The 9,432-nt window shown below is 52.9% G+C and overlaps 1 protein-coding gene across 1 annotated transcript in view; it reads left to right on the top strand.

The window, feature by feature from the left end:
- Window positions 1-283: 283 nt before the first annotated feature.
- HDAC4 (histone deacetylase 4) overlaps window positions 284-9,432 on the top strand; it is a 201,808-nt gene continuing 192,659 nt past the window's right edge. Inside the window, exon 1 of the mRNA XM_015587825.2 lies at window positions 284-303. The gene's annotated coding sequence lies outside the window, so the exon portion shown is untranslated. The remainder of the gene's footprint in view (window positions 304-9,432) is intronic.

Here is a 9,432-nt window from a genome sequence, read left to right as displayed (position 1 = left end):
TCCTTCCCTCTCTCCCTCCCTCTCTCCCCGCAGCCCGGAGTGTTCAGATGGGTGTGTTTCCACCAGTCAGCCTTCTTGCGGGCCCTCATTCCTCAGGAAGCAGCGTGGCCGGTGGCTGGCACCCGCAACAAACCTCCGCCCCCGCCCCCAGCAGCGCGGATCAGTTGGGCCGGGGCTGAGGTTTTACCACGGGGTCCATGGGACGCACTTTTGCGAGTGTCCGCTCCTGCCTGCCATGCCGTCCGTGAGGTTCGTCTGTGTCGCCGTGTGCAGGTGGAGTTTGTTCACGCATGTCGCCGGACAGTAAGTACCCTGGGACGTGACACTAGTTGTCCATTCTGCTGTTGAGGGACGTTCGGGAGGGTTCCAGTTTCTGGCTACTGGAGAGCACGCTGCTCCGTTGTTCCAGTGAATGACCGGTGAGCAAATGCATGTGTTTCTGTGGGGTGTGCGCCTAGGGTGGCCTTGCTGGGGCACAGGTTTGTGCCGGTTTGGCTTCGGTACGTGTCACCAAGCGGTTCTTCACGGCCGTGTCGTTCACGCGGCAGAGCGTGAGACTTCGGGTTCCACATCCTTGCCAAGGTGGGTTCTGCTTTGCTTTTAAATGCCAGCCATTCGTAGTGTCTGCTGATTACAGGCCCTGTGATCACAGGCTCTGAGCACCTCGTCACGTGGTGATTGGTCATTCAAAGTCCATCTTTTATAAAAGCACCTGGTCGCATCTCTTGCCCATTTTGTATTCGAGTCATCTGCCTTTTCCTGGTGCTTTGTAAGGATCATTCACACGTTTCGCATCCTGGTCCTCTGTAGAAGTCGTCGGGCAGGTTGCCTCCCGCCCTCGCGTTGCTGGGTCTCTGGTGAACTAAATTCTGGATCTTGATGCAGTACGTGTAACGCGTCATGTTCTTTCCTTTATGGTCAGTGCCTTAAAAGATTTCAAAAGTCTATTTCAGAATCTTTGCCTGCCTGCAGAGCTTTATTTGCGTTGTCGGGCTAGGCGTTGTTGTCCAACCTTAGCAGTTACAGTCCATCTCATGCTAATTTTCATCATGGTGGGTCACGGTTTATTTCTGTTTCCATTAGGATAGCAGTTGACCCAGGATCCGGCCTGTTTCCGTATAAATTTGGAGTGCAGCCTCTGCCACAGTTATATTACTATATTTGCTGCTCTCACTCTAGAGCAGCGGCCCCCAGCCTCTGTGGCACCAGGGACCGGTGCTCCTAGGAGCATCTAACGCCTGAGGATCTGAGGTGGAGCTGAGGCGGTGATGCCGGCCTGGGGAGCGGCTGCAGATACAGATGAAGCTTCGCTCACCTGCTCATGGCTCACCTCCTGCTGTGTGGCCCGGTTCCTAACAGGCCAGAACCAGTACTGGTCCTTGGCCCATGGGTTGGGGACCCCTGCTCTAGACTCTTCTGTCCCTCGTTTTGTCTCTTCTTACATCAGCGTCTTAATTTCGTGGGTGCGTAATAAGTCTTGATGTTTAGCATTAGTAGTGTGAGTCTTTTAGGGCTGTTTTTCCTTAACATGGCTATGCCGAGTCCTTTGCACTTCGTGTTAAATTACTTTTGTCAGTTTTCAAAGACATTCTGGGGGATTTGGATTGAGATTACATTGACTACCAGTTAATTCGGGGACATCGACATCCTGACCGTCCAGGTCTGTGTCCATCGTACGTCCCTCCATTTATTTAGATCTTCATTTTCACTTACGATGTTTCTCAGTTTGATGTGTAAAGTTCCTATACGTATTTTGGTAGATCCAGCCCTGGTCGTTTGCCGATATTGGGTGCTATTGTAAATGGTATCTTTTTTCAAAGCCTTTTTTCTGTTTGTTTGTTGCTGGTGTGTAGAAATGCAGTAGATTTCTGTCTGTCGGCCTTGTACTCGGTGATCTCGCTTAGTTCACCTGGGGATTTTGGTAGCTTTCGGCAGGTGGTTTTGAGTTTCCTTCATACACAGTCTATCGTCTGTGATAAAGCAGCGTGTTCTCTTTTTAATCCTTGTGACTTTCATTTCTTTTTCTTGCCTTGTCACCCTGGCTGGCATCTCCAGTAACCGTTGACTGGAAGGGGTGAGGGCGGGGCTCCTGGCCTCACTCCTGATTCTGGGGACAGCTCTCGCTGGCTTCAGCTGACCCTCGGTGTGCTCCCTCCCGCACTGGGTGCCGTGGGCTGTGTGGCATCTTTTCGGTCCTTTCGGCCTCACTGACAGCTGTTTGCCCACCAGCCTGGCAGGGGAGGTCGTGGGGCGCGCGGGGAGTGTGGACTTTGAGCCGGGGTCATTCTTTGCCCACGTGACGGGATGTGGAGGGTTGTGGTCAGCGAGGAAGCACGTCCTCGTCCTCTTTGCTGCCCGCCACATTTCTCTGTGGTCATTTAATAAGATTTTACAAAGAATGTTCTCTTAGGATTTATAGTTATAAGACTTTTACTCTTTGGAAGGTTTATGGTTTATTCCGTGAAATTAGGTCAACTGAAAGGGCAGCTGCGGGGGGCGGGCCGTCGGTAACCCTCGGTCCCAGACGTGGTGGCAGAACCACTAGCACGCAGCTGAGCCGTAGTGACGCATGGAGCTCCATTTACTCTGTTCGGAGCAGCCGCGAACAGAAAGCAAGCGACGTCTTTGTGTCAACACGCAGTGTCAGAGGCTGCCGCCTCCGGAAAGGCTGCCCTTGCCAAGCCAGCGGGCAGATCAGGGTTCCAGACTCTGCGCCCGCCCGGAGGCGGCACGTGGGGGGCGCAGTCACAACGCGGCTGCGTCTCAGGTCGCAGCACGTTCCGCTCTGTCTAGCATTTACCAGACGTCTGCGCTTTAGTTAGAGACGTACAGTGGAAATTTCAAATGTTCTTCGTGGATAGGTTTCGGGAACCTGAAGCTCCTGTAGATTTTGAGATCTTAAAACTACCATGTGCTGTCGATGTGTTTTCTTAGAAAAGCAATAATCAGTTGGTCAGTAAAGTAACTAATACTCTGTTGGTTAGACGTTTACATCAAGATAGAAGGAACTATACCATGCTCGAATTTTATTTTATTGAAAAGTTAAATTCCTAGTACGTTTTTGTATTGTGACGGTTGCACTGGGTTCAGAGCCCTTCTGCGTAAAGGATGCTGAAGGAAATGGGGGCGAGAGAAGTGTGTTCAACGCGTCAGACAGTGTTACTGGTGGTTTCTCCTTAGGCTGAATGTAGAAGGTTTGCTTTCATTGTGGGGCTGAGGTCGTATTGCTTTCTTTGTCAGTTTAATTTAGTTTGCAGCTGAAAATGGTTTGTTCCTCATTTTCTCCTCTGCCCCTCCATCTTGGTGGGCATAGGCAAGCTCCTGTTTGTACAGGTGTTCCGAGGACCGAGACGGCTGTTTGTCACCTCTCCTGGCAGCCCTGCGGCCCCGAGGCAGTGGCTTCCTGAGGCCCACGCGCTTTTGGATTTCTAGACTCTTCTGTGCTAGATGTGATCCTTAACCGCTTAAGCCCAAAGGCAGACTCTGTCGCTTTTGGAATTCGCTTTTGACCTTAGCCCCTCTGAGGTGATTTCTGAGGAGGATTCAACCTGTGACACTGTGACAAGTTCGTTCAGTCCAGCACATGGGTGTGGCGAGCCTACTGCGCGCCACAGCCTGGGATCCAGCAGGCAGCCCAGTCGCCGCTGTCACCGAGGTTACGGCCTGGGACGCAGGGGCTGACTTTCAGGCAGTGGAAAAATGAACAAGTAAGCAAGCACAGTGGGGACAGTGTCGAGGGAAGGAAGCAGGGTGATGGGAGCGAGGCGGGGGGGCGGTGAACTGCTGTCTGGGTCTTTGGGGAAAGCCGCTCTGGGGAGACAGGTCGAGGAAGTGGGAGGGGGAGCCCCACGGAGACGCGAGTGCAGAGCCCCGGGCAGGGTGGCCCGGGGATGTCACGGTGCGGAGACCGTGGCCCCGGAGCCCCTGTCCCCGCCAAGCCTGGCCTGTGAGGGCCACGGAGAACCTCCAGGGAGCCTGGCTCCTCCCGCCCCGTCATGTGACGGGGGAGAAGCACCCAGGGGACCGAGGCTGGCCCGAGGTCACCCAGCTCAGGCCTCCCAGCCCCTGCACTCGCCCCCAGGCCGGGGACTGTGGTCCTCGCGTAACTAACAGCCGATGTGGCCGGCCGAGCCAGCGCATGTGCCCTTACGAACCTTCGGGGCCACACTGCTGGCCAGACCCCGGGGTGCTGGCGGGGCGGAGCCGCTCGCCACCCCGTGTCCCCGCTCCACCTCGGGGCTGGCGTCTCTGGTCCCCGCAGCTCTCGGTGGCATTCGTCTGCCCGGCCCTGTTCACTTCTCCTCTGTCCTCTGGGGAATGACGCCTTTCCCCTCGGCGTCACTGCGGCGGGGCCGCGGGTCGAGGTGTCCTGCCCTGCCCTTGGCCGACAGGTGTGGAACATGAGTCTGACGAGGCTCCTGCGGGGACTGCCCGTGCTCCCCGCCTCGGGCCCGTGCAGGCGTCCTCCAGCCACCGGTTTCCTTTGGGGAGGCCCTCGTTTGCCTGGAGGGATCCTGTCGCTCGCCGCCGTGGCCTGACGAGCCCGCCTTGGCCCTCACGAGCCTGCATGCCCAGCCAGGGCCGTGCCGCCTTTGGTTCGCACGCCGCGTCCTAGTTTCTCGCTTCTAGAAGGAGGTTCGCAGGCTGAGCCTGGAGGTTCTGCCGATCCGTCTAGAATTGGTTCTTCAGCCTCCTAGTTCCAGGTCCACCGTCTTCCAGATGCTTCCCAGTCTCCGCTTCTCCGCAGCCCGAGCCCACAGGAGCCAGCGGGCCGGCGGGCGGCGAGGCGGACGCGGGCGGCGCGGCCTCGCAGTGCGGTTCTGGTTAGGGACGGACGTGCACGGGAAGAGAGTGGCAGACGGCGTCCCCATGGGTCCGGTGGCCATGCAGATGCTCTGGGCACTGACCGCGGTCTCGCTCCTGGAGTGAGCTTTGCTAGTTTATGTCTTTTAAGGCGTTCATCGATTTCATCTAAATTGTCAAAATTATTGGCATAAAGTTGTCAATAATATTCCCTTATTGTCCTTTTTCTATCCGCATGGTCTAGGGTTAATCCCCTCTCTCGTTCTTGATTTGTTAATGTGTCTTCTTAATTTTTCCTGATTGGTCTAGCTAGGGGCTGACCAGTTTTTTTGTCTCAAAGAATCAGCTTTTAGTTTCGTTGACTTTTTTCTGTTTCATTCATTTCTGATCTTTGTTTCTTTTTTTTTTTTTTTTCTTTTTCCTTTTTTATTTTTTTTTTTTTTTTTTTTTAGTTTCTTAGGGCAAAACCTGAAGTCATTGACTCGAGACCCCCTTTTCTTTTTTAAAAATTAATTTAGTTTTTAAAATTTATTGAAATTAGTTTAAGTATACAGTATATTGGTTAGACGTCTATTTAGTTCATAAAACAATCCCGCCATTTGCTCCCGCCCTCCCCTGGCCCTCCACCTGCCATCATATCAATGTTGACTGCGTTCCCTCTGCCGTGCTCCCCATCCCCGTGACCAGCTATCAGCTACTGATTTGTACTTCTTTAACCCTTGACTCCATTCTCCCAGCCCCCTCTGTCCGTCACCAAATTGTCCACTATATTTGTGAGTCTGTTTTTGATTAGTTTGTCCTTTTTGGTCCTTAGATTCCGCAGATAAGTGAAATCATGAGACCTCCTTTTCTGATACCGACATTCAGGGCTGCGAATTACCCTCAAAGCACTACACACTGTGATATGTTGTGTTTGCATTTTCATTTAGAAATACTCTGTAACGCATGTTTTAATTTTTTCTTTGTCCCATGAAGTATATTATTTAGTTTCCAAATTTTTGGAGTTTTCCAGACATCTTTCTGTTATTGATTTCTAATTAAATTTCATTTAGTTGGGGAACATCTTTATGTGGCTTGACTTGAGTCATTTAAAACTTAGTGAGACCTAGGAACCCTCATACACTGCTGGTGGGACTGCAAATTGGTACAGTCACGATGGAAAACAGTATGGAGGTTCCTTAAAAACTAAGAATTGATCCACCATGTGATCCAGCAATCCCTCTACTGGGTATTTACCCCAAAGACTTGAAAACCCATATTCGAAAAGATAATTGCACACCGATGTTCATAGCAGCATTATTCACAGTGGCCAGAATATGGAAGCAACCAAAGTGTCCTATGATAGATAATTGGCTAACGAAGCTGTGGCACATCTATACAATGGAATATAACTCAGCCATGAGAAGAGATGAAATACTGCCATTTGCGACAACATGGATGGACCTCGAGAGATAATCATGCTAAGCGAAATAAGCCAGACAGAAAACATTGAAAATCGCATATCACTTATATGTGGGATATAAACCTAAAAGCAACAAATGAACAGGACAGAGACTCATGGACATGGACTACAGACTAGTGGTTACCAGAGGGCTATAGACTAGTGGTTACTAGTGAGGTGGTGGAGGAGGGAGGTATGGGGTAAGGGTGGTAAAATGTAGAGTTTAGGGGGAGAGTTAAGTGGGTAAAGGGGATCAAATATATGGTAGCTGAAGTAAACTGGACTTTGGGTGGTAAACACAGTAGAATATACAAAAAAAATAACAAAAAACTTAGTGAGACTTGTCTTATGGTCCAAAAGATGTCTGCCTTGGTAAGTATTCCATGCGCGTTTAAAAAGAGTGTGAAGACTGTGTTCTGCTGTTTACAGAGTATTTCATAAATGTCAGATTGGGTGATTGTGTTATGTTTTTTCTGTTCTTACTGATTTTCCGTCTACTTGTTCTAACAATTGCTAAGAGTTGAGTGTTGAAATTGCCAACTTATCTGTAGATTTGTCCATTTCTTCTTCTATGTCATTAATTTTTTCTTCACGTAGGAAGCTCTGTTATCAGGTGCATAAACGTTTAGAATTGTTATGAATTCATTATCAAATGGCTTTCGTTATCCTTGTGATATCCTTTCTTTAAAATTTACTCAGCCTCGTATTAATGTAACCATTACAGCTTTCTTTTGATGAGTATCCGCATGACATATCTTTTCCATCTTTTAATCTCTTTGTATCTTTATGCTTGAAATTGTTTCCTTGTGGGCAGCGTGATCATTGGGTCTGTAACCATGGGGGAGACTGATTTCATAAGGTAAAATGCGTGACCTTCTCTCCGAGTCCTTTTCAGCCCCCCGGACACTCGGGCGAGGTGGGGCCGGCTCCTGTATCCGATCTCGCAGCCTCTGCCTTTATCTGATGTGGCTGCGGGTAGAGTTGGTTCCCATTTCCGATGGTCTCCGTCCCTCGTGGGAGCCGTTTCCACCTGGTGTCGCTTGCCTTCTGCCTGAAGGCCACCATCGCTCCTGTGCTGCGGATGCGCTGGCGATGAGTGTTTTCTGAACGTCCGAAATCATCTCTGTTGTTTCTTAAATCTGTTTTCATGGGGTGTTGCACTGTGGGCTGGCCGATTGTGGCCCCCCCCACCCCGACCCCCAGGCTTTGAGAGGCGTCCTTCCATCGCCTGCTGGCTGGCATTCTTTCAGCGAAGAAATCTGCCGTCCTTCTTACTTTCGTCTTTCTGTGCTGTAACATTTTCTTCCCCACGGCTTTTAAGACGTTATCTTAGAGCTAGTGCTGAGCAGTGTGGCTTCCTGGGCCTCAGTGGACTCTTCTTAATGCGTTTTGTGTTTGGAGTTCGTGAACCTTCTTGGGTCTGCGGGTTTATAGTTTTGATCAACCGTGGGAAATTTGAAGCTGTAATTTTTCAGGCGTTTTCGGTGTTCTTGCACTGCTGCCTGGACACTCTGTCCGAGCAGACGCCGGGGATAGCTGTGGGGGTCTCCATGCCCGATGGCCAGTGTCTGAAAGCCATGGTTTTATATATTTGTTTCAGCTGTTTTGTGTGGGAGAGTAAATCTGGTCTGTGTTCTGTTTTGGTTGGAAGCAGAATTCTGATTATCTCAGGGAAATTTTTAATTGTCAAGATTTTATTAGTAGCTTTTGGTTTAAAATAAAGATAGCATCAGTAGCTAGCATTCGGAGGCTCACTCTGTGCCAGGCTGGACACGGCGCCTCTCCTGCACTGCCCCGTGTCGTCCTGGTGACGCCCCTGCGATGTAGGTGGGGCTGCCCCCACCCCGCGTTGCCCGCCGCAGCTGAGCACATGTCAGTGCCGAGGCCTCTGCGCTTCCCCCCAGGGCGGGCGTGGGCCTGCTGAGCCGCGTGCGGCTGGCGTCGGAGTGGCCAGGCTCAGCGGCGCGGTCAGCGGTTGTCCCGCAGCCGGCGGGGGCAGCCCACCCCTCCCCGCCCCACCACGGCCTGGTGATGTGCAGCCATCCTGGTGGAGCTGCTCGCCCGGCCCCGTGCCTCGCCCCTCGTGGGTGCCCTCGTTGATGCTGAGAGCAGATCTGTGTGGACTGTGCTGCGGGCACGGGGAGGGCGCTGGGAAATGGCGGGCACATCACCTTCTGGGACCGTTTGCGCATATACGGCGTGGGCTAGGCTGGCACGAGGGTGCTGGGGAAGAGCCCTGGGCGCAGTGCCTACCGGCCGTTGGCCGGCGAATTGTGTGCCCCCCGAAAGATGTATTGAAGCCCTAACTCCTGGGACCTCGGGATGTGATCTCATTTGGAAAATGGGATCGTTGCGGATGTAATTAGTTAAGGCGAAGTTGTGCCTGAGTCAGTTGAGGCCCCGATCGGATATGGCTGGTGTCCTTCCAAGGGGATGGCCATGTGGTGGCGGGGGTGGGACGGGGACGGAAGGCCACCTGCGGGAGAGGCGGGAAGGGCCGTGGGTTTCAGGCTCCCAGAACTCTCATGCTCCGGACCTGTGAGCCGTCCATTCCTGTGGGTCTGAGCCTCCGGGGTCACGGTCCTTTGCTGAGGTGGCCCTAGGAAACCGGTGCTCTGGGGTGGTCCCTTCGCCGTGGGCGTTCTGCTGTCCTGCAGCAAAGCGTGTGTTTATGTCACACGAGTGGCTCCTGTGCCGCTAACGGCAGTGACGTCAGCGACGTCATCGCGATGCAGAGCTGAGCTGGACTTGACTTCTCCTTGTGCGTCTGGTGTCTACCATCAAGGAGCAGGGTTTGCGCCTCAAGGACACGCGTGCGGCACGTGGCGGTCCACTGAGGACCGATGGCGCACCCCACCCAGCCCCGCCCGCCCCCGGCTCGCTGCGGCCTCTCCGGCCCGGTGCTCCGTCCCCGACACCGTGGCTCAGGCGCTGCCGTCTCCCAAAGACAGCGTTCTGCGTTCGGCACGTCCTCTTGCACACGACGGGGTTGTGTTTGTCCGCATCCTGTTGACGTGCGTAGCGCGCGGCTCATTAAATTGAGGTCCGAATGGTCGGCGCCCGCCTAGTTCTTCCCTGAGCCCGGCGTTCGTGGTGCACAGTGTGGCGGGGTGTCAGGTGGTTGCAGAACGTATGTCGGAGCAGCGACTTCTGCGTCCTGCCGACTGCGCATGTGCGAGGGGAGCCCC

This window comes from Pteropus alecto, unplaced genomic scaffold (assembly GCF_000325575.1).
Source record: "Pteropus alecto unplaced genomic scaffold, ASM32557v1 scaffold143, whole genome shotgun sequence".
Taxonomy (NCBI): Eukaryota; Metazoa; Chordata; class Mammalia; order Chiroptera; family Pteropodidae; genus Pteropus; species Pteropus alecto.
Note: the sequence above shows the minus strand (reverse complement) of the source record. Positions and strands in the feature narration are given on the sequence as shown.